Source organism: Toxorhynchites rutilus, chromosome 2 (assembly GCF_029784135.1).
Source record: "Toxorhynchites rutilus septentrionalis strain SRP chromosome 2, ASM2978413v1, whole genome shotgun sequence".
Lineage (NCBI taxonomy): Eukaryota > Metazoa > Arthropoda > Insecta > Diptera > Culicidae > Toxorhynchites > Toxorhynchites rutilus.
This window is the reverse complement of record NC_073745.1, coordinates 282,507,599-282,529,158: the sequence shown is the minus strand read 5'-3', so window position 1 is coordinate 282,529,158 and position 21,560 is coordinate 282,507,599. Positions and strand designations below refer to the sequence as shown.

The following is a 21,560-nucleotide window of genomic DNA, read 5'->3' as shown; positions in this document are numbered from 1 at the left end:
GGGGTGTCATAACATGTGATAAAAATTAACTTTGGGTGAAGATGCAAAAATAAGCACGAAATAACGAGTTAACACAAAACACGAACTTTCATTTGCGAATTCAAGCAATTCAAACAGAATTTCCTCCAGCTTGCACTGGTTCACGCATTGGAGTTCCTTCGGAAACGTTGTGGTGTGGTGTGGTGTTGATTGTCGGAAAAATTGGACTGTCTGATCGAAAAAAAATCACAGCTCAAGGGGAAACAAAAAAAACATAAAATGAGCAGAATAAACGACCTTTATTTTTTCGGGCATAGAAAGATTCTGAGAATTTTCCTCCTTCTTCTTCTTCTTATTGAATTAAAGAGATTTTAAACTTTTCAGCTCTAGTCTTCAAAAAGACCATTGGAAAGTTTCTTACTCGCTCAGCTCCATTACATTGAGAAAGGCACTCGATCCCTCGCCGTCCAGCTCGCGCTGTCCCCACGAAACATGAGAATTTTCCTCAGAGGAGATGCAATACTTATACGCTAGCGACAGCTTATTTACTATGCAAGGGTGGAGTTTACTTCACAAATATTCTCTTTTCGTCATCCCCCCATAAGTTGCCCGTTATTAACAGCTCTGTTCGGGAAAGCACACAAATGGACAGAACAATTTTCATCAATTTAAACCATATACAGACTATATGATTGTTGTTGGTTACTGAACAATCCGATAATATTTTACATTCGGTAAACCCCCACTTTTATGATTTGCTGCATGGGTGACCTTCGTTGGCTTTGGAAACCTTGTAACCCGCGACGCCGGGAAAGCGCGCGAGTTTGTCGCGACCGGAGGGTTATCCGCAGGTAAGCGGTTGGCTTAAGCGCCGATCTGACCTGACCTTCCAGAGCTACTATTCCCCTGCGCTTTCATTGGTCGCGCATTCAAGCATTCGCGGGCGATACCCTTTAACCTCCCGAGCAGAGTTCAAGTCGAAGCGCTCGCCGGGTTTTGAAATTTGAAGAACAAGAAAACCCCGCCGAAAGACTCTGCTATTTGGGGGAAATATCCAAATGAAAAAATAGCAAAAAAAAAGAAAGCATGAGTCTTTCGGAGTGTTGGTATGTGGGTGTCTTGGCTAAAACAGCCGCCCAGTCACATCCAGCACCCATTATGGCTAGTTGCTCAAATCTAAAATCGGGAGCGGCACTCTCGTTGCCAAACATCCAATACATAGAAAGAAGAGAGAATCCCAGATCCACACAGGAGAGATTGTGTTGGATCTGAAATTCAAAATAACGAAACGAGGGGCTTCCAAAAGTCGAAATCAGTACCGTGCTACAACCTGAAATTTACCAACACAAAAAAAACCATGATACAAAACAAAGAGAGAAAGAGATAGGAGAAAGGAAGACAAACAAGAAATCATAAGAAACAAAAAAGAAGATGAAAAATAGAAGGTTTATAAAAAAGAGAGTTGGAAGAAACGGCCATTGGAACGGTCAAATTATTTATGTCATATTAAAATTACCTGTAAATAATATAAATGTGAATGAATTGTAAATATATGAGTTGTGAATTATAAATAAACAGACTGTAGTGCATATTCAAGTTGGTGCTGTGTTTATTTGGTGGTTACTCACCCCCCAAATTATAAACCCAGGAAGGAAAACCGCGACAGTCCCAGGTCGACGAAACGCAGGATAGGGTCCTGCGTATTGGCATCGAACCACCTACCCAACATTGGTCCTTCGAACCGGATAAACGGAAAGGATTCAGCAGCCAAATTATATCAAACGAAAAAAAAAATCCGCCATCACTTGGGCCAATACAACAGCGAATTGGGGATTCGCCATTGTTTATTCTACGACACAACCGAAGATCCGCCATCACAACCAACTCAACTGAATTCCACTGCACCACCAACCAATAACTGGCATCAATAATATCCAATCCACATCATACTGACTCGCACTACAGTAAATCCGACCGAAGGCAACAGGAAAGGAACATATCAAAAACACTCGATTCTACACTTCAACTTCAACACCAGGTTCAAAATCCTGGTTGTCCAGAGGAAATGATATGCAAACAAAGATATGAGATATAAACAAACAACATTTGGGGTCATCGAACAACATCACGTGATCAACGAAAACAAAGACATATCCAATCCATCGAGCATACTTGATCACAACCGATACATTGATTCATCATAACACCGGGTGCAATTCCTGGTTCTCCAGAAACAATACGGGATCCACGCACGCACACCATCCAGGGCAATCGCGATCAATCATTTCGCTGGGAATCAATGTCAAAATACGGGTTGGCACAACACATACGGTACACTGTGGCATCACAGAACATTTCGTCGGCTTCAATTCCTGGTTTGTCCAGGTAAATATATACACGAGATATGTCCAGCCGCTGCTGAGACATTTTGGCAAAATCTACACCAACTGTTTATTTATATATCACCATCGGAGAAACAACACAAACACAGCCGAAGGCAAAATCATATGGCCAACGGATGTCATCGCACTATTTTGTCATCACTGAGGACCAAAGTACGAAATCACATCGTAACACCGGTTAATCGCACCGCTTACCGTAGAAATCACCGCACATCGAATCCCTTATTCTTGTTAAGGTCAGTTTATGAACTGTATATGTCCAGCCGAAGCTGGAGTTTGTTATTGTTTACTACACCCACGTTTTCCATCTTGCACACTGGTATTGGTTTGGCATTCGATTGAATTTTTGTGGAACGTGTAACCGAGGGGTACTCGAATTTGAAAATTACACGTTTTACTAATGAGGAGCAGCAGATGTGATTCCGATGATCAGCCGGCACACTGCTTTTGAATACTAGAACCAACAATTATTCCGTAGGTCAGTTCACAGTATATGCCCAGCCGTGGCTGGTGTTTTTGAGTACTACATAATTTGTATTTCCTATCCTACGAAACAACTTTGGGAATTATGGCACCAATCACGCGGAATACTTCACTCAAGGCGCTTCAAACGAGGTTGAAGGCTCTATTGGGAATGTTCGACGATATTTGCCGTTTTGTCGACTCGATGGATGATGACACTCCAGCGACTGCAGCGACAGTTCGTATAGAGAAATTGGACGAATTATGGGATCAGCTCAACGACACAACAATGGAGATCGAGATGCACGAAGATTTCAATGACGATGACGAAACCTACTCCAGGAAACGATCGGAATTTGGCGATCGTTATTACAGGGCGAAATCTTTGCTACTTGAGAAGGTCAAGGAGCCAGAGAAGAAGTTGAACCTTTCAATTACCAACCAACAACCAATCCATGAGCACGTTAGACTCCCTCAAATCAAGTTGCAGACCTTCGATGGCAACATTGATGAGTGGTTGAGCTTTAGGGATCTGTATTTGTCATTGATTCATTGCAAAACAGACTTACCAGATGTAGAAAAACTCCACTATTTAAAGGGGTGCTTAGTAGGAGAAGCTAGGTATTTGATAGACTCGCTCGCAATCACCAAAGCGAATTACCAGATAGCGTGGGATGCGTTAATGAAACGCTATAATGATAGCAAGATGCTCAAGCGTAGGCAGGTGCAGGCACTTTTTAATTTACCAAGCGTTACAAGAGAGTCGGTAGCCGAACTGCAGTCACTTTTAGAAGCTTTTGAGAGTATCGTTAAAACTTTGGATCAACTAGTACAACCAGCCGATTACAAGGATTTATTGCTACTGGATGTGTTGTGTTCGAGAATGGATCCAACTACACGCAGAAGCTGGGAGGAGCATTCTACTCCAAAGGAGCATAATACGATCGAAGATTTAACGGAATTCCTACAGAGGAGAATAAGGGTGCTTAGTTCACTTCCCGAAGAATCCGTCGAGGCGAATCAGGATTATTCACAACAATTCAAGGGGAAAATACCTTTAGCCAAAACTAGCCATAACGCATTGATATCGTCCAGGGAACAATGTGTAGTTTGTCCAGGTTTCCATCACCTTTACCAATGTCCGAAGTTCCAACAGATGACAATATCCGCTCGTGATAATTTGATCCGTACCCTTTCGCTATGTCGGAATTGCTTCCGGAGGGGACACCAAGCAACCGACTGTAACTCGCGATATGCATGGAGAAACACCATACATTGATATGCTTCAAACCTCAATATTGTGCAGTGAAGAGGTCATCAAACCAAGGGAATATTTCACCAGAAATTAGGGAAGCTGGAATGGAATCAAATGGTGAACATTCGAACATTTCTGCAATAGTTTCATCAAACACAATATCAACCAAGGAATCATCGGTTATACTAGCAACGGCTGTCATTCTTGTGGAAGATGATAAAGGGATCACTTATCCAGCAAGAGCATTGCTAGATTCGGGATCTGAGGACAACTTCATGTCAGAACAGTTTTGTCACCTCATGAGACTCCAAAGGGTTCCAGCAGAAGCATCGGTTATCGGCGTTGGCAAAACAAATAAAAGGGTAACACAAAAGGTTAAGGCAAATATTAGATCGAGAGTAGAAGGATTTTCGTGTGAGATGGAATTCCGATTGCTTGATAAGGTGACAGGCAATCTACCAACTTCAAACATATTTGTAAGAAATTGGAAAATACCAAGGGGCTTGAAATTGGCAGATCCAGCATTTTCGAGATCAAAACCGATAGACCTGATTCTCGGAATACAACATTTCAACAAATTTTTCAAATCGGGAAGTCAATTTTATATCGGGAACGGATTACCAGAGCTGACAGACTCGGTATTCGGATGGGTGATTGCAGAGACTTTTAGTATACCAAGCACTACTCGCGTAGAATGTTGTAATATTTCCACAACATCCAAAGGATTAAACTCTGATAAAAGATTTATCAAGGATGGGTCAAACAAACGACGCAATATCCGCACATCAATATTTAACTATACCAATGGGAGAGAATTATTGAACCTAAAATCAACAGATAAGCCTTCATGGAGAAGATTCACCACGATGAATTTGAGAAATTTTGAAGAATCCTGTGCTGCCAAGAGAGCAAGATTTTAGAAGGAACTTGGGATGAAATCAGAATGGTAAAAAGGAATTACCAGGATTGGGCAATTTGAAGATTTGATAAATGCAATAATCGGGAAATTAGGAAGGAAATGCGATAATTGAGAAATGGAATACAAAAGGGATAAAAGGTTTAGAAATATCATCAAGGAAAATTTAGGAGAGCTGCCAATCCAGTATGCGAGAGGTTTATTTATCATTTCAGAAATTAAATAATTTCAGCGCGGGCGAGAATGTTGGTTACTGAACAATCCGAGAATATTTTACATTCGGTAAACCCCCACTTTTATGATTTGCTGCATGGGTGACCTTCGTTGGCTTTGGAAACCTGAAATTTACCAACACAAAAAAAACCATGATACAAAACAAAGAGAGAAAGAGATAGGAGAAAGGAAGACAAACAAGAAATCATAAGAAACAAAAAAGAAGATGAAAAATAGAAGGTTTATAAAAAAGAGAGTTGGAAGAAACGGCCATTGGAACGGTCAAATTATTTATGTCGTATTAAAATTACCTGTAAATAATATAAATGTGAATGAATTGTAAATATATGAGTTGTGAATTATAAATAAACAGACTGTAGTGCATATTCAAGTTGGTGCTGTGTTTATTTGGTGGTTACTCACCCCCCAAATTATAAACCCAGGAAGGAAAACCGCGACAGTCCCAGGTCGACGAAACGCAGGATAGGGTCCTGCGTATTGGCATCGAACCACCTACCCAACAATTGTAATGTATAGCATATCAAACAAATCATAGAAAATTTCCGATTCGATTGGTATGCAAATCTTTAAAATCCGTTCGCAACACTAAAAGATATTAAGATTAACTTTATTTAATAAAATCGTGACCTGTTTTCTGATTAGGCACCCTTAATGTAAGACGTAGTCCAACGTCAAAAAAATGCACGAAAGAGACAGGCAATGACCAATAGAACAGGAACTGCATTCAATCAGAACAACCCCAGATGCTCCGGTAGCCTAGTTCGGAGGTTTTTATGCATCAACCTCATAGTTCAGATCAGGTACCATGTGATTATAAACTGTTTCAGTTTATGGTGAATGATTTTGCTAGTGACAAATTCACCCTTGGATAAACTTGTTTAAGTCGGTTGACCTAGGTGTTTTTTTTTAATAGGAATGAAGGTTTCTATTGGAGAAGCAGAATGAAATAATCTCTTAAATGTAAACAAGCTATAGAACAAAGCAGTGCTTGACCTAAATAGGATGTAGGTTTTACGAACAAACGTAGAATGAAGCGCACGTAAAATTTGTTGCTGCGGTGCATACAGTATAATAGTTGTTTTTTTTCCCACGTAAAAATCCACAGAGACTGGTAAAACGTAAAAAAAGTTCTGCTGATTGGAAAAGTGTCGATTTAGAATCGTTTTATCTGTGATATATCCATAAAAGTGCAAAAATTAATTCCGAGTTTTTGCTAGAAGGCATACGTGCGCTTGACAATAAGACATCGATTAGTGTTTTAGTGGTGGTGTATACGTTATATCCCGCCATGGCAGAGAAACAAGTACGACTACGTAGTAACTCAGTCGTTAAATCGGATGCTGATATGACTGTTGCGGATCTGGCGAGTCTCATGCAATCTCAATTGAACAGCTACCAACAATCTACCAAGGAAGACTTCAAAAAATTGAGTGCTTCTCTCTCATCTCTAACATCACAACTCAGCAAATTTCGTGATAACATCACCACTGAAATGGAGAGACTCCGAGAGGAAAATAAACAAACGTTTACTACAATTTCATCCTCGATCGAGAAATCAAACAAAGATACATCGTTGGCAGTGGATAGATCGACACGCAGGAATGATCTTGTCATTAGTGGAATTCCGTTTGTGGATGGTGAGAATCTGCTGTCCTACTTCCACTCATGGTGTAGAACTTTTGGATACGTCGAGAGTGAGTTCCCGCTAGTAGACATTCGTCGGCTCTCGAAGGGAGCTTTGGCTGCGGGCAAAGTCTACATGATCCTGCTACAATTTGCTATAACCATACAGCGGAACGACTTTTACTCCCGGTATCTACGATCTCATTCATTGTCACTATCTGGGATAGGATTTTCAGTAAACAAACGAATCTACATAAATGAGAATTTGGGCCCTAGTATCAGAGCTTTACGATCCAAGGCGCTACATATGAAGAAGGAAGGAAAGCTGAGCGGAGTATTTACGCGAGGTGGAATCTTGCTCATAAAGAGAAACGGAGATGAGAAGGAGATTACTGTATCGTCAGACAGTGATTTAAGTGAATCAATTTAAACCCGTTCCTTACTAGTTTTTGCATTTCCTTTCTCTCCTATCCTCATATTCCATTCGCTCCCCTCCTAAAAGTCTGTTCGAGTTGCTGCTGATCCTGCCGATGCTGCTGATGCTGCTGATGCTGCTGATGCTGCTGATGCCGCCTATGCTGTTGCTGCTGTTGTTGAATGTGGATGGTACTTTTACCTGGATGCTGTGGATTCTGGAATATAAGCTCTACTGTTTACTGTATGCGTCACATTATTAGAAAAAAAAAAAAAAAAAAAAATGAATTATGTAATTAGTGTTTTCGAAAAAATGCTCATATATTATCCTCTCTTTATTGCTGTGTCCTTTCCTTATTTACGCAATGGCTAGTGATTCCAATTTTTACACCTCAACGAATTGGTGCGTTCCTGGGACCGTAATGAAATCCGCCTTATACAATGGAAAGCTTTCGATATGTTCTGTGAATAGTCAAAGTATTTGTGCTCGTAGGCTGTGCAAAATTGAAGAATTACGTCAGATCGTGGCAGTTAGTAATGTTGATATAATATGCGTGAGTGAAACATGGTTAAGCGAAAGTATCAATGACTCTATTGTAACTATCAATGGTTATAGTGTTGTTCGAAATGATCGTGTTGGACGAATAGGAGGTGGTGTATGTTTCTATTTAAAAAATGGTCTCGTCTTCAATGTTATTTCAAAATCTAATAATGATACAGGAGTGACTGGTACAGAGTTCATAACAATAGAGGTTATTGTACAAAATGAGAAACTAATGATTACAACTTTGTATAACCCTCCAGAAATGGACTGTTCTGATACAGTGGAAAATTTATTGTCTTCGTATGGTTTTACCTACAAGCATATTTTCTTCATGGGTGATTTTAACACTAACATGTTGAACACCAGTTCACCCAAAAGTGCTAGGCTTTGTAGTCTCATGGATACTCATTCCTTATATTGTGTAGGTAATGAACCTACGTTTTTTCATAGAAATGGAGCTTCGCAACTCGATTTATTCATCACAAATGAACCATCGAAAGTGTTGAGATTCGGTCAAATTGAAGTGCCGGTACTATCGAACCATGACTTAATTTTTGTGTCTCTCGATTTCGGTTTCATGCCAACTTCAAAGCCAATCAAATATCGTGATTACAAAGCCATACACATTGATTCATTGATAGATGCTTTTAATTCCTTTGATTGGAGTGCTTTTTATAGTGTTGATGACTCCAATCTGCAGCTTGAATTCTTAAATAATGTTTTAACTTATCTCCATGATAGATTTGTTCCCATCCGTACTTTTTCTTGTGATAAAAAGCACAATCCTTGGTTTAACCCAATAATAAGCAGAGCTATCATAAACCGTGATTTATTATACAAGAAATGGAAAAACAGTAACGACTTGAATGATCATCTAGCATTCAAAAGGGCTCGTAATCAGGTTAACAGGCTAATACGCACAGCAAAACAAGATTATTTTGCTTCCCGACTTGATCCAAAAATTTCACCGAAGGAATTGTGGAGAAATCTTAGGGAACTTGGTATTGGCCAATCAATTTCCCAAACAGCGATTAATTTTACAGCTGATGAAATCAACTTTAATTTCTGTAATAATTTTTCTGCTAATCATACTGCAATTTCTGGTTCAACAGATTCAAATGCACTTATTCATGATGCTTTTTATTTCGGTAGAGTTAATCAAAATGATGTTATTAGCGCTATGTACTCCATTGATTCAAATGCTCTTGGAGTCGATATGTTACCGATAAAATTCTTGAAGGCGATCTGCCCTATTTTAATTGAGCCTATAACACATCTTTTTAATACGATTTTTACAACTAGCGTTTTCCCGGATACCTGGAAAAAATCAAAAGTTATACCAATCAAGAAAAAATCTGGATTAGACACAATGGAAAATTTGCGGCCCATTAGTATCCTTTGTGCTTTATCGAAAGTATTCGAGAAAATAGCCAGAATGAACATCTGTGGATACATAAACCGAAACAATATGTTGAATACGTTTCAATCTGGTTATCGCACAAAACATAGTACTAAAACAGCAATGCTCAAGATAATTGACGATATTGGGCTTGTACTAGATAGGGGTCGCCCGGTTGTACTAATTTTATTGGATTTCTCGAAAGCTTTCGACAGAATATCGCATGAAATTTTATGTCAGAAACTGAGATCTAATTTTGGGTTCTCCATTCATGCTTCTAATCTTATCAAATCGTATTTGAGTAATCGAATACAAGCTGTGTTTAGCGATGAAATTTTATCCCAGTTTCTTCCTGTATCATCTGGGGTTCCTCAAGGATCTATTCTGGGACCTATTTTGTTTTCTATGTATATTAATGACCTCCCAGAAGTAATAAAACATGGCAATATTCATCTTTTTGCTGACGATGTACAATTATATTTTGATTGTAATAGTGCCTCTGTTGTCCAAATATCTCAGAAAATTAATGATGATTTGAAGAGGGTCCTAGATTGGTCCACTAAAAATATGCTCACTTTAAATTTCACGAAAACGAATGCAGTTTTTATATCGAATAGTATTTCTCTTAATTATTTGAAACCATCTTTAATCTTAGACAACAACACAGTTGAATTCGTTGAAAATGCTACCAGTTTGGGTATTCGTATTCAATCAAATTTTGCATGGGATAAATATGTGTCTTCGCAATGTGGGAAAATTTATGCGTGTTTACGTTCATTATATACTTCTTCTTCATTCCTTACTACAGAGACCAAATTAAAACTGTTCAAAAGCCTTATTTTTCCGTATTTTATAGCATGCGATTTCATACTAGATGACGTGTCCAATGTTTCTTTTAATAAGTTAAAAGTAGCTTTGAATTCGTGTGTGCGCTATGTATTCAATTTGAACAGATTTTCCCATGTTTCCCACTTGCAGCATCGCCTAATAGGGTGTCCCCTGGTAAATTTTAGTAAACTACGTTGTTGCTTATTTTTGCACAGCCTTTCGAAAACAAAACAACCTGACTATCTTTACAGTAAGCTACAAATAATGCAAAGTAACAGATCTGTAAAATATATTTTCCCAAGACATCGTACGTCGAAGTACGGGAACTCATTTTTCGTTCGAGGTGTAGCTCATTGGAATTACTTACCTAGCAGTTTATCCAATATTAATTCTTTCACAGCATTTAAGAGAGGATGTATTGAGCATTTTAATTGATAGTTTTTTCACCTTTTAATTGTTAAATTTTTAATAGTTTTTATAAATAGTGTTCACATGCGCTTGTTCTACCTTACGATTACCGATGTGACATTGAAAAGACTCAGGTCTTAAGTTACGCAATACAGAAATAAATGAATGAAATGAATGATGTTTCTATCCAAGCTAGATAAAGCTTAGAAATTTGCGTAAAATAATAGATTTGTTTTTCACCTATCAACTCTATGATCAGCTGCTTAGTAATATACGAGAATAAATGACAGGACTGCCAAAGTTTACTGCTACTTTCTAAAATATCCGATGGAGCTGTTGAAAGTTCGATCGATTGATGAGTTTGCACCTCGTTTCGCCACGAAGTTGACGAACAAAATGGTAGATCATCTCGACCTATGTTTGACATTGAAACCCATTCTGGGAACGAAGCGTTTAAGATCCCGCGATTACTAATTTGATAAATAAAACAGATAAAGGGGTCGTTAAAAGCATTGTAAAACACTTCAACTATGCTCTTTCTGCCGCCGTCTAGCTACCGAACTCATTCACACGGCTCTATCGCTACCGCAAATCGACTGATGATTGAACCCTCCAATAATCGTGACCCAGTAGCAGCACAACCAATTGATTTTCGCTGAAGCACTACTAGGAACGCAAGACCACCACCATCGCCGCATCTCGTTCACGATCCATCACTGGAGACTCAAAATTATTCCTACGCGCCGAACTTGCTCGGACTCGGACCCCGTTTTGCGAAAACGATCCAACAAAACGGCAAACAATCTATCTTTTGGTCACGTTTTCCTTCCCGGGATACGTCAGATAAATCTTAATTTTGCGTCGCAACATTCGATCCATCGCCGCCGCCGCATGCATGGCTTTGGAGCATTTGCGCAGGTTATATGGATCAAAAACGCGAACGAATGAACAGCTGACGACATCTGTGGCGCGGAATATATATTCCGCTGATGCCACCGATTATTAATAGTTAGCGCTCCGAAGGAATTCGCACACCTCTTTCCGGGCTTGGAGAAGAAATTTGCAGTCGCATTCGAATCTTCCCGAGTCGACGATGACAGATGGTACAGCGCATTGATTGTTTCAATTGTTGGCGGCTGTTGTCTGTCATAACAGGTGTGGGAATGGTTGAACTGGTTCGACAGGCTAAGTTCGCTGGGAAAAAAACGAAAATGATTGAATGCACTACACCAGCAGGCTCACGGCTCACATTGTTTGGCACAGCGGATGTGGTTTTCGATATTTTGTTTACATGCACCTCACATAACATGTGCAGCACAATTTTGAACTTGTAGGTCATCAGATAACATTTCTGTGATAGCGTGCGAATATTTAGAACAGTTCCATTCACAGCCCTCCTGGAGGACATTCGAAATTTGACAGAACTAATCAATTAAAATCGCATGTCTCACGTGAAACGGAGCCCATAAACCGATAGCGAATTTTCTCACCTGCAGCGGGAAACAAATATACGAGCCATATCCTGCGTCACAGATGAATGCATTCCCATGCAAGGGTGCCGCCAGCATCAGGTGGATCGAAAACACATATTTATTGCTTCTAATGGGTGTTCACCTGTTGAGGAAAGTAGCGCCCGCTCAATGAAGTGAATGGGAAATTAAGTCATTAAAACCTGCATCGTTCATTTCTATAATTGAACGGCAAACCCTCGACATGCAAATGATCAAAAATTCGAAATTTCAACTGGAGTCAATACAATTTAGAGCCCAATCCCAATCGATTCAAACATCTGGTAGACTATTTGCCTCTTTGGGTGGTGCTCTCACAATTCCTCTTTTTCAACAACAACAACAAACGAATTATTACGCCAATACCACCACTGCAGTGCGGGACACGATCTTTCTTCTCGTTTCGTGAAATATTGCACGAACAACGGCCAATCGGAATGTGGAAACGGGGAAGTCCGCCTCCGCCGTTGCGCTATTTTTAATGAACTTCGAATGTAAATAAACTTGTTACGAGTGGAGCTGTGTGCGTGACATGTGTTATTTTCGGATGCGTTGGATGAGATGGGGTTGTAATGCCGCGCTTCCGATCGATGTTAAATTCGAAACAAAGATTCACTGTCGAACTGGTGGGATCGTTACCTGACGGACGTTTCGCAGGTTGTGGCATCAGGCGCATGTTTGGAATTATTTTTAAAGTTGTGTTTCGATATCCAGGAATACAAACTCGTTTTCGCGTTTTTTAAACCTATTTCCATGTATGAATTTACCGTTTGTGATAGATTTTATTCGGTATATTCAGAATATATTCCAAAATGTCTAACAAATATACTTTCTAAAGGTTGAGTAAGAAAAACACGTGCAAACGTAAAATGCTCCCATTTTTCAAAATTTTATTGAATTACGTTATGAGTGTTTACATCTGGAATTCTCAAACTATTTAGTGTATGAGACCCCTTTTCGAGAATGAATCGACCCTTATAGCCAAATTTCTTTGAAAAATTATCTTTATCTAAGTTAAGTGAGTAAACTTGACATCATTCTCTTATCAATAAATAGACATAAAATTTATTAAATATCAAGTATAATTAATAATTATTAATACAAATCACAACAATAATACTTTCAACTAAAATATTAGACTTTTAAGTTGGTTTACGTAACACAACTTATACAGTATCATGAAAGTTTCAAATGAGAACATATGTCAGTTCACGACCCCTTGGTCGAAATTCCCAAAAAAATCTTCATTCAGCCAACATACTGTAGCAACAGACTGAAATGAGACACTTTCGTAAATTGTAGAACCATGACTCACATCAGTTATATCAGGAGGGTGTCACTATTCAAATCAGACCAAACAAAGTTTTAACGACAATGATATCACTGTGATTCTCAATTTGTGAAATCAGGCTAATACCCCGGAGCTATGGCCGATTGAGGTTTCAATTTAAGTAGGTCAAACTGTAAAGCTCGTGTTTATTCGGAAGTGGTACCTAATCATTGATCTTCAAGTACTTTTTTTTCGAAATTCACATAGAATACCTCGTACTATTTGAAGCAAACATTCCAAAAAAGGGTCATCTTTAACCGTTCGATTCGCGGTACATTATGGGGCACTCATCCGAGAGATCTCATATCGCTTTATAGAACCACTAGTCTGGATGTTGCGGAGTCGGTTCTTTCTGCTTGTCCCTGGACAGCTTAAATTCTCATTTAAAAATTGGAATGAATCCAACATTCTTTTTTACGCCTTCAACGCGTAACCAGATACAGATCAGCTTCAACCGATTATCATTCCTCAGTCAATTGCATGAAAAAAATACTTCACTGACGAGACTTATCCTTTCGGTGTCTTCAATGAAAATTGTTGCGCCTTCCGTAAACTGCTCGAGCCTTGTTCCGTTTATGCTGCTGAGTTAGCAGCAATCAACATCGCATTGGGGATGATTTACAACAAGCTTGCAGGCCATTACTCGATCTTCTCGGATGAGAGAGGTAGCGAATGTACGTACTTCTTCTTCCCTATGCATCAATATTTTTAGCTCATTCGCATCCAGCATCTTAAAAGCGCTTTTAGAAGATCGTCAATGGAAGGTCCTGGGATTGAACCCACGATCGATCGCAGACACGCAACACTGGCTACGAAGATTGCCGGATTAGTGTGCTGATCGAGAGATCTTATGATCTAACATTTGTTGGGGTCTCTCACATTACTCAATTCCTGGTAACGAGAAAGCGGTCTCCCTCGGCTAAGCTGGAAACTCAGGAAGGCGAATTGTTTGATAGACGAATTTCATATAGTGAATTTTTCAATCATTGAGTCAGAGACAACCCTATGTTCTTATCAGAGATATGTTGGGAACTCGTGACGTCTACTATATGCACAACTCTCGTTTGAGGGAACCATAATCCTAATCTGACCAACCTCTCCTTACGTTACCCTGCTTAACCTCGAGTAAATCGCGAGTAATCGGTCGAACCGCACTAAAAGTAGAATTTAGATATAATAGTGAATAAACGAACGAAGAATTAGCGGTTCCGTTATGCTATTGTGATTGTACTTAACTATTGAATGTCGGTAGTTAGACTAGATGTATGTCAACTTGCACTGCAATGATGAAGAGTGATCCGACGGCGCTAATTTATTTATTCAAATCTCCGAACATTTCGAATAAACAAGTGGTGGTGTACCATCCTGAATTGATTGTTCTGTACTCTACACTGGAGGCCTTTCTGCTACATAACCTTTCATTTCCTTTTTTCTCGAATAGAGTCATGATGTAGAAAGAGCTATCCTACCAAATCACAAGTAGGGAAAATTGTCAATTTCTTCAGAAAGACTTGAACTGCCAAGCAAGAACAGACAACCTTCACGAGCAAGAAGTAGACAGAAAGACTCAATATCAATGCCCCTCTTGTCAACTAGCATTTGAAGATTAAATCATTTCAAAATTAAACATTTTTTGATGATTGTGACAAATCCAGTGTTTATATTTAGATGCCTTTCACCCGCCAACAGGTTGCATGTCATATGGCGCTTAAACTCCGCGTTAATGTAGAAGACAGTTGTGCCAACTTAGCGACAAAAAAGTTGACAATCTCATGAAATAGACTTTGTAAATGATCACTTACCGACTCAAAATTAACAAAATATGTTCAAATGTCGATTCAATTATGTCTTTATATGATTCAATTATATATGTTTAAAAAAACATCTTGATGGTCTTCGTAGCCACATTGGTTGCACGATCGGTTACTAAACGATCGATCGTGAGTTCAAAACCCAGTGTCATCAATTGATCATCTTTGTATTGTTATAGAATAACTTCGTCCACGCAACAATCATCAGCAATGGAGATCGAATCACGGTCGGAGTCCTGGCCTCTCTCCATCTATACAAGCTCTGCTTGCAACAATAAACATCGTGCTCTTGTGCTATCGATAACATAACAATGATCATATCAACTGTCTCCGCTCTCCGGTTTAACTGAACAATGGAACAGAAGCAGTAGTCTTACGCCTAAATGGAGCTTTTGTGTAATTTAAAATTTATAGATGCGATAAACATATTACATGTACACGATTAAATCCGGCTCTGTTACAGCTAATGTGCTAATGAGCCTAAATAAATAAATAAATAAAAAAAAACATCTTAACTGCTAAAAATCTCGACAAACTTTTATAATTAAAAAAATATGACAATGAATAAGTTAAATAATTGTGCCCATCTACAAAATTATGAATATAGAAAGCAAATGCAAGGAAAGCAAAAAAGAATGCGGAAAAAACTAATATTTATGAGCTAAATATATACAGTAGTTTTTTTCTGTGGGAGGAAAGTTTTTGAGATGCGAAAAATTGCGTAAAAGACAAACGTCGAAGTATCAAAACAATGTAAGAACAGTGTAAAAAACATATATAAATGAAAAGGAATGGAAAAATAATGAGTTTCTATTAATTTAACATAATTGAATCGATATCATTTAGATATCTCGCTTCACGAACTTATCATATTTTTTTTGTTCATTAAGTTGGCGCAACTATTCTCTAACGGTTGAGCCATAAGTAGCGGGACTAAATTCATGACTCGTTTTCCGCCATACGCGCTACAGTGAGACAAACAGCTGTATGTGGTTTTGTTATTCCCTATGGGGTGTTGTTCGTACTAAATGTGTTTTCGTTCACTCACGATGAGGGTCACGGAACAGAGTTTTCTCCGAGAGCGCGTCTTTCGGATGCTTGGGAACATCATTCAATGGAGCGGAATAAGCGCCACCAAGCGGACAAAATTGAAAACTGCCGCCAAGAACAAGATTGGCGCCAGGATCAGGAAACTGAGCAAAAAGTTTGACAAGTCGCAGAGCACATTAATCAGAATCCTGAAGGCGTAGGGCGTGAAATGTTACAAGCGAGCATCCAGACCGAAGTACACGGAGAACACCCTGCATTAAATCCCGAAGATGTGCTGAATGTTGCACCGTATGTTTTTTTAAGACGGGTGTTCATAACGATGACGATGAGAAGTACTTTACGCTTTCGAACAGTTTGACCACTGAGAACGTGGGGTTCTTTACCGACTAATTGGATGCTACACCCGTAGGTTAGATATGCTAGAAAATCCAAGTTTGAGCACGAGGTGTTGGTTGGGACGATTATTTCGACCGCTGACATATCTAATTTTTTTATTTTTATTTTTTTTCATTAAGGTGGCACTTTCCATTTTAGGGTGATCCGAAAAATGTTTTTTTCCTCTTTTTTTTTTTTTTTTTTTTTTCCGAAAATGACTTTTAAGCTACTGGACCAATTCAAATGATCGACATATCAACTCGTAAAAAGATTTATTTGTATTTGTGTTTTTATAGTTTACATGGTTTAGAGATAGAGGGCGCTATATGTTTTTTATATTTTTCCTTGAAAGCTCAGAACGAGAACGGTTAGTCCCAGGATAGACCGATATATACACTCAGGTTTTTTACCGCGTTTTCTTTTACTAGGATTTTCCAATTAATGCGGTTGTTTACCCGGTACCCGCGTAAAAAACATGAGCAATATAACATCTCTCCTTCATGCTCCCACAGAGCATATGACGGTAATTAGAGTAATTATTGAAATTTATTGAAGTTTTGAGATATATTTTTTTAATATTAAATTCAATTCTTGGGTAAGATTTTTTAACAGTGTATTTGAAATGTGTTTTTTTATATAGTTGATTGATTTTACAACAACTTTGTCAAACATCAGACATCTGGAATTCGAGTTGCGATCTTTGAAAGGAAGCTGAATGATTTTGAATACACTGTTTGGCGTGGTACACAAATTGCGCAACGCAAAGAAAAATGCGGTAGAATAAAAAACTTTTTAAACTTTTAAACATTCATGTTCATGTTTTTGACTTGTCAAAGGTTCACGCTATATTATCGCTAGGTTATTCAACACATCAGTTAACGATTCCTCTTACTCAAAATGTTTCGTTTCCAGTTCCGGGTCCCTTGTTTTGATTTTTTCATCCAATTGAGATCCCTCATGATCAAAAGGAAGTATTGAACCTGATAACTCCCGTCAAAGAGGAACAAATGCGTCCTGAAGTGTTTGTAGCAACGAATACTGCATCAATATTCAATTGATTAAAATGATAAATCGAAAATATCTATGACCTTCTTATAATGATTGTTCAAGTCTAGTTATCCGATTATCCACATTAATTGTGATTACCGGCTTAATTATTTCTTGATATCGAATAATCTCGAATTCAGGCAGCTCGCACCCCCTCTTAAAATCGAACCCATGAGAAAATGCGTTCGAATAACGTTCGAGGGCCTTCCTGAACGAACTGCAACTTACATTGAAACACTGTTTGAACTGCTTGAGCATGATCAAGGTACTCTAGCTTTATTTGGCATCCTGCGATAACAGACGGAATAAGCTTATATTTAGCAGTCATGATAAAATCATGATCCGCAACCTCGACCAACGACCAACGACCAACACCTCCCCCCCCCTTCCTTATTGCGTAACGTGATTTGTGCACGACGCATTTTTTTAAAAATTCGCCGTAATTCAAATTGGTCATATGATAATAAATATTGTGATTTTGGGTACTTTCCACCATAAGTACAAAATTTTAATAACATCTAAAAGATTCGATAAGGGTATACGGTTCATTTTGCAATTAACAACAAAACTACAAATTGTCATGAAAACTGTGAACCACTATATCGATTTGACTATATAATTGAATCATATATAAGCGAGTCCGTCGTGCAGTGGAAAAATGGAATAAATTGTTTCAAACTTTGATTCATGTAATACATAATCATATTTACAGCTGGTAACCCTAGCCCACGCCAGCCAACCGAAGCGCATCATCGGACCCGTCTAAACCGGTTCAGTGGTCTCGAGATGCCGGCGGAGTCTGCGCCCTAGTCTCTCTCGCGCTCTCGGTTAGACTCGGTGAGGAGGAAAACGAAAGTGGTAATATCGGTTATGCTTTCACATGATACAGGTTTGGTTTATTTTACACGAGGCGTTGTCGCCGCACGCAAGACGCAAGCAAGAAACGCAAAGAAACAACAACAAAATTGCTATTACACCTTGCGGCGAGTTTATATTTCGGTTGCGTAATTGGAACTCGGGTATATCGTGGCAGCGGATGGATACGGCGATGCCCAAATTTACACCACAGCCAGCCAGCAAACCAGAAGCCGGCAGCCGCCCGTACGGGTCGTAAATCGAACGGGATGGGAACGATTTTTGGAGCGTTTGTTTCGGTGGGATGTCTTAATTCCAGCAATTGACCGAAAACAGATTATTCACTTGAGGAAGATGCGCAGCATTTGGCGGCTGTTGGGACCGTTTAGTTGCTACGGCCTAGTTTAGACCTGTTGTCTGCCCCGGCAGTTACTAAGTATTCGCCGCATTGGTGGTTAATATTGTCAACGTCTGGTGAGGTATTTATAGACCATCAGTCCACGAGTTGGAAACAGTATTGATCCACATTTACGTTTATTGAATTCATTGAACTCGTTGAGCACCCTAGGTCTATAAATATTTGCATGCCTTGGAGCATAGCAATTTATCGGCCAGCACAAAATTGCTTTTCCGAGCGCCATCGGAACACAACGACGACGAGATCCACTGTGCCGTTAATTATACCACAAGCGGCCGCACAAGTGTATCAGAAATTGATGAGTTTTTATAATGTTTCGTTTTGTGTGTGGCTCGTTTGTGTTTACAATTAACATTTCTCACATTCCGCTCGCATTGCCTATTGGTGGAGTTTTTGTAAACAATCGCCGCGAGTTCTCGCAGTTATGTCTGAGACCGGGGTGTGAAATCAAATCCAATCGGCGTCAAACGGAGGGAATAAACAGCAAAAATAACAGAGTAATTGCACGGGGCATGTTGTGTCTGTTGGGTTGGGCTGAGGTCACGCTAATGTAGATAAGATACGAATGTTTTATTTCACTCGAAGAACGGTTCAATCGGAATGTTGACACAAGCGAAAGATAGCAACGTTATATTTGTGTTTGCTGACCAAACGGTGATTCGGTACCATTCCATTTGTTTGGAGAATTTTGACTTGAATGATTCGATTCGTTTGTTTTTCAATATGGTACTGAGAAGGCAATAATAACATGATAGTAAATTGCAATGATGTTATGACTGGTTGGGATATAGCAATTGTTTTCAATATTGAACGAGATTAAACTATAAATAATATTTCCCACCGGTTTCGGTCATATTCATACCTCTATGGTTAACCGTTCGGTCAAACTGGCAGTTTATCCAGTGGCAATCTCTATTCCAGCGGCTTAGACATTACAGAACCGGACTGACTCATCAACGTTGCCCCCTTCCGATGATCTTCCGTATCATCGAAAATTATGACATTCACGCTGCTGATCAACAACTGGCAGCAGGATCAACTCCGGGTTCAGGGAAACACACGGTCCTTTGCACTGTTATTACCAAAACACTCAACACAGGGGGGTAGCAACTACTAACGAAGATAATTTGCAACAATTTTCCGCCTTTGGCCACGATCTTCTTCTCCCTCTGAAATTATAATTCCGCTTCGAACACGACACAACTAACTGAATCCGCGCACCTAATGCCACTTCGTGATCGCGTCTTGTCATTTCCAGCTCGGTTCTGTGTGTCTTAGTTATTGTTCCGCTGTGATTCGCGTCCTGTTATAATAATGCGTTGTTCTTTCCCATAATTACCCTGATTGGACACCATCACAGTGGTTATCAGAAATGAATTTCAGCGACTCCGGTATTGTGACTCGGAACGAACGACCTTTGGCCGGCAAAGATTGCTGCAAAACTGCGTCGCCGAGTCGAGTCAATTGTTGCACTCCAATTATCTGCACAAACTGCGCACTTTTGCAACTATCGTTGCTACCGTGTCCGTTTGCTGGATGATGACTTCAGCAAGCTCCAATTGTTGTCGCCCCAACCGGCAACTACTATCATCGAAACTTGAGGTGAGTTCGCCGGGACTATCAGGTCCTCTTGCGGCCGAAGCCGATTTTGCACACGTCGTAAACAACTGCGATAAGAAACATTCGATGACTACATTTCGCGTGATTTCACTCAACCGAGAAGTTGTCGATGCTCAAAGCACATTGCGATTAGAGCGCGGTGATAACACAATTCTGTTTGGCATTCCGACTTACTTTTCAATGATAGGAACTTTGAAACGTGTGTGTTCTTCGCGAAATGAGAGCACACAGAACACTTAGACTGCGTCCAACCCGTTACGTGAGCTCGACTGAAAAAGGCTGCCCCGTTCTAGAAGTACCTAAGCTGTACACTACACTACATTACTTGCCATGCCGATGCTACACACCTCAGGAGCGTTCCACTGCTGAACCGCGCGGCCGCTGTGTTCCCGTATGTCGTGTGTATGATGACGATGATGATATCGGGGTACAGTGCGGGATAAATGTTTTGGGATGAAGACGGGCGTTTAATTTTTTTTAACACGTGGTGAAAATTAATTTCCCCCCTTTAGATTGAATGCCAATTGAACTGTTACCAAATTAAACAATTATGTTTCTAACTAGGAGAATTATTTATATTAGGTCTAACACCGCATTGCAGATTGGATTTGAAGGGCATATGTCTTTTGGTGTGAGATTTTTCATTTTTATTTGACAACTAGCTGACCCGGCAAACTTCGTCCCGCCCAAAATTTGTTTTATTTTTATCAATACCTTCAAACATTCACGTTTTCTTACTAAGCGCAAGTTCATAAGTCCAATCGCAGAACTGTTCATTGATTGATCTTCTAATCGACGCCGTTGAATTTACCTTTTACTAAAAAAATCCTAGTGCTTCTACCAAAACTCATCATTACAATATCAGATTATTTCCAGACACAATTTTCGTTCAAGATTTTTAAACCACTTGCAAATAACATGTTTGTCCGTTACATGGAATAAATGTTTGATACAGAAAATATGATAGAATAAAGACAGACCCCTCCCCTCTTCTCCCCTTAGAGAGGGGGGGGGGAGGAGGAGTTTCTATTCATCATAGAAACGTTTCGTGCCCCCTAAAATCATCAAATGCTAAATTTGGC

The 21,560-nt window shown here is 39.4% G+C and overlaps 1 protein-coding gene across 3 annotated transcripts in view; it reads right to left on the bottom strand.

The window, feature by feature from the left end:
- The window catches only part of LOC129764714 (supervillin), a 776,186-nt gene that overhangs the window by 527,955 nt on the left and 226,671 nt on the right, over nt 1-21,560 (bottom strand). Inside the window, exon 1 of one of the 3 annotated variants that reach the window (XM_055764103.1) lies at nt 19,721-20,772. The exons of the other annotated variants lie outside the window; for them this stretch is intronic. The gene's annotated coding sequence lies outside the window, so the exon portion shown is untranslated. Of the gene's footprint in view, nt 1-19,720; nt 20,773-21,560 lie in introns of those variants that run through there. 3 annotated transcript variants of the gene reach the window in all.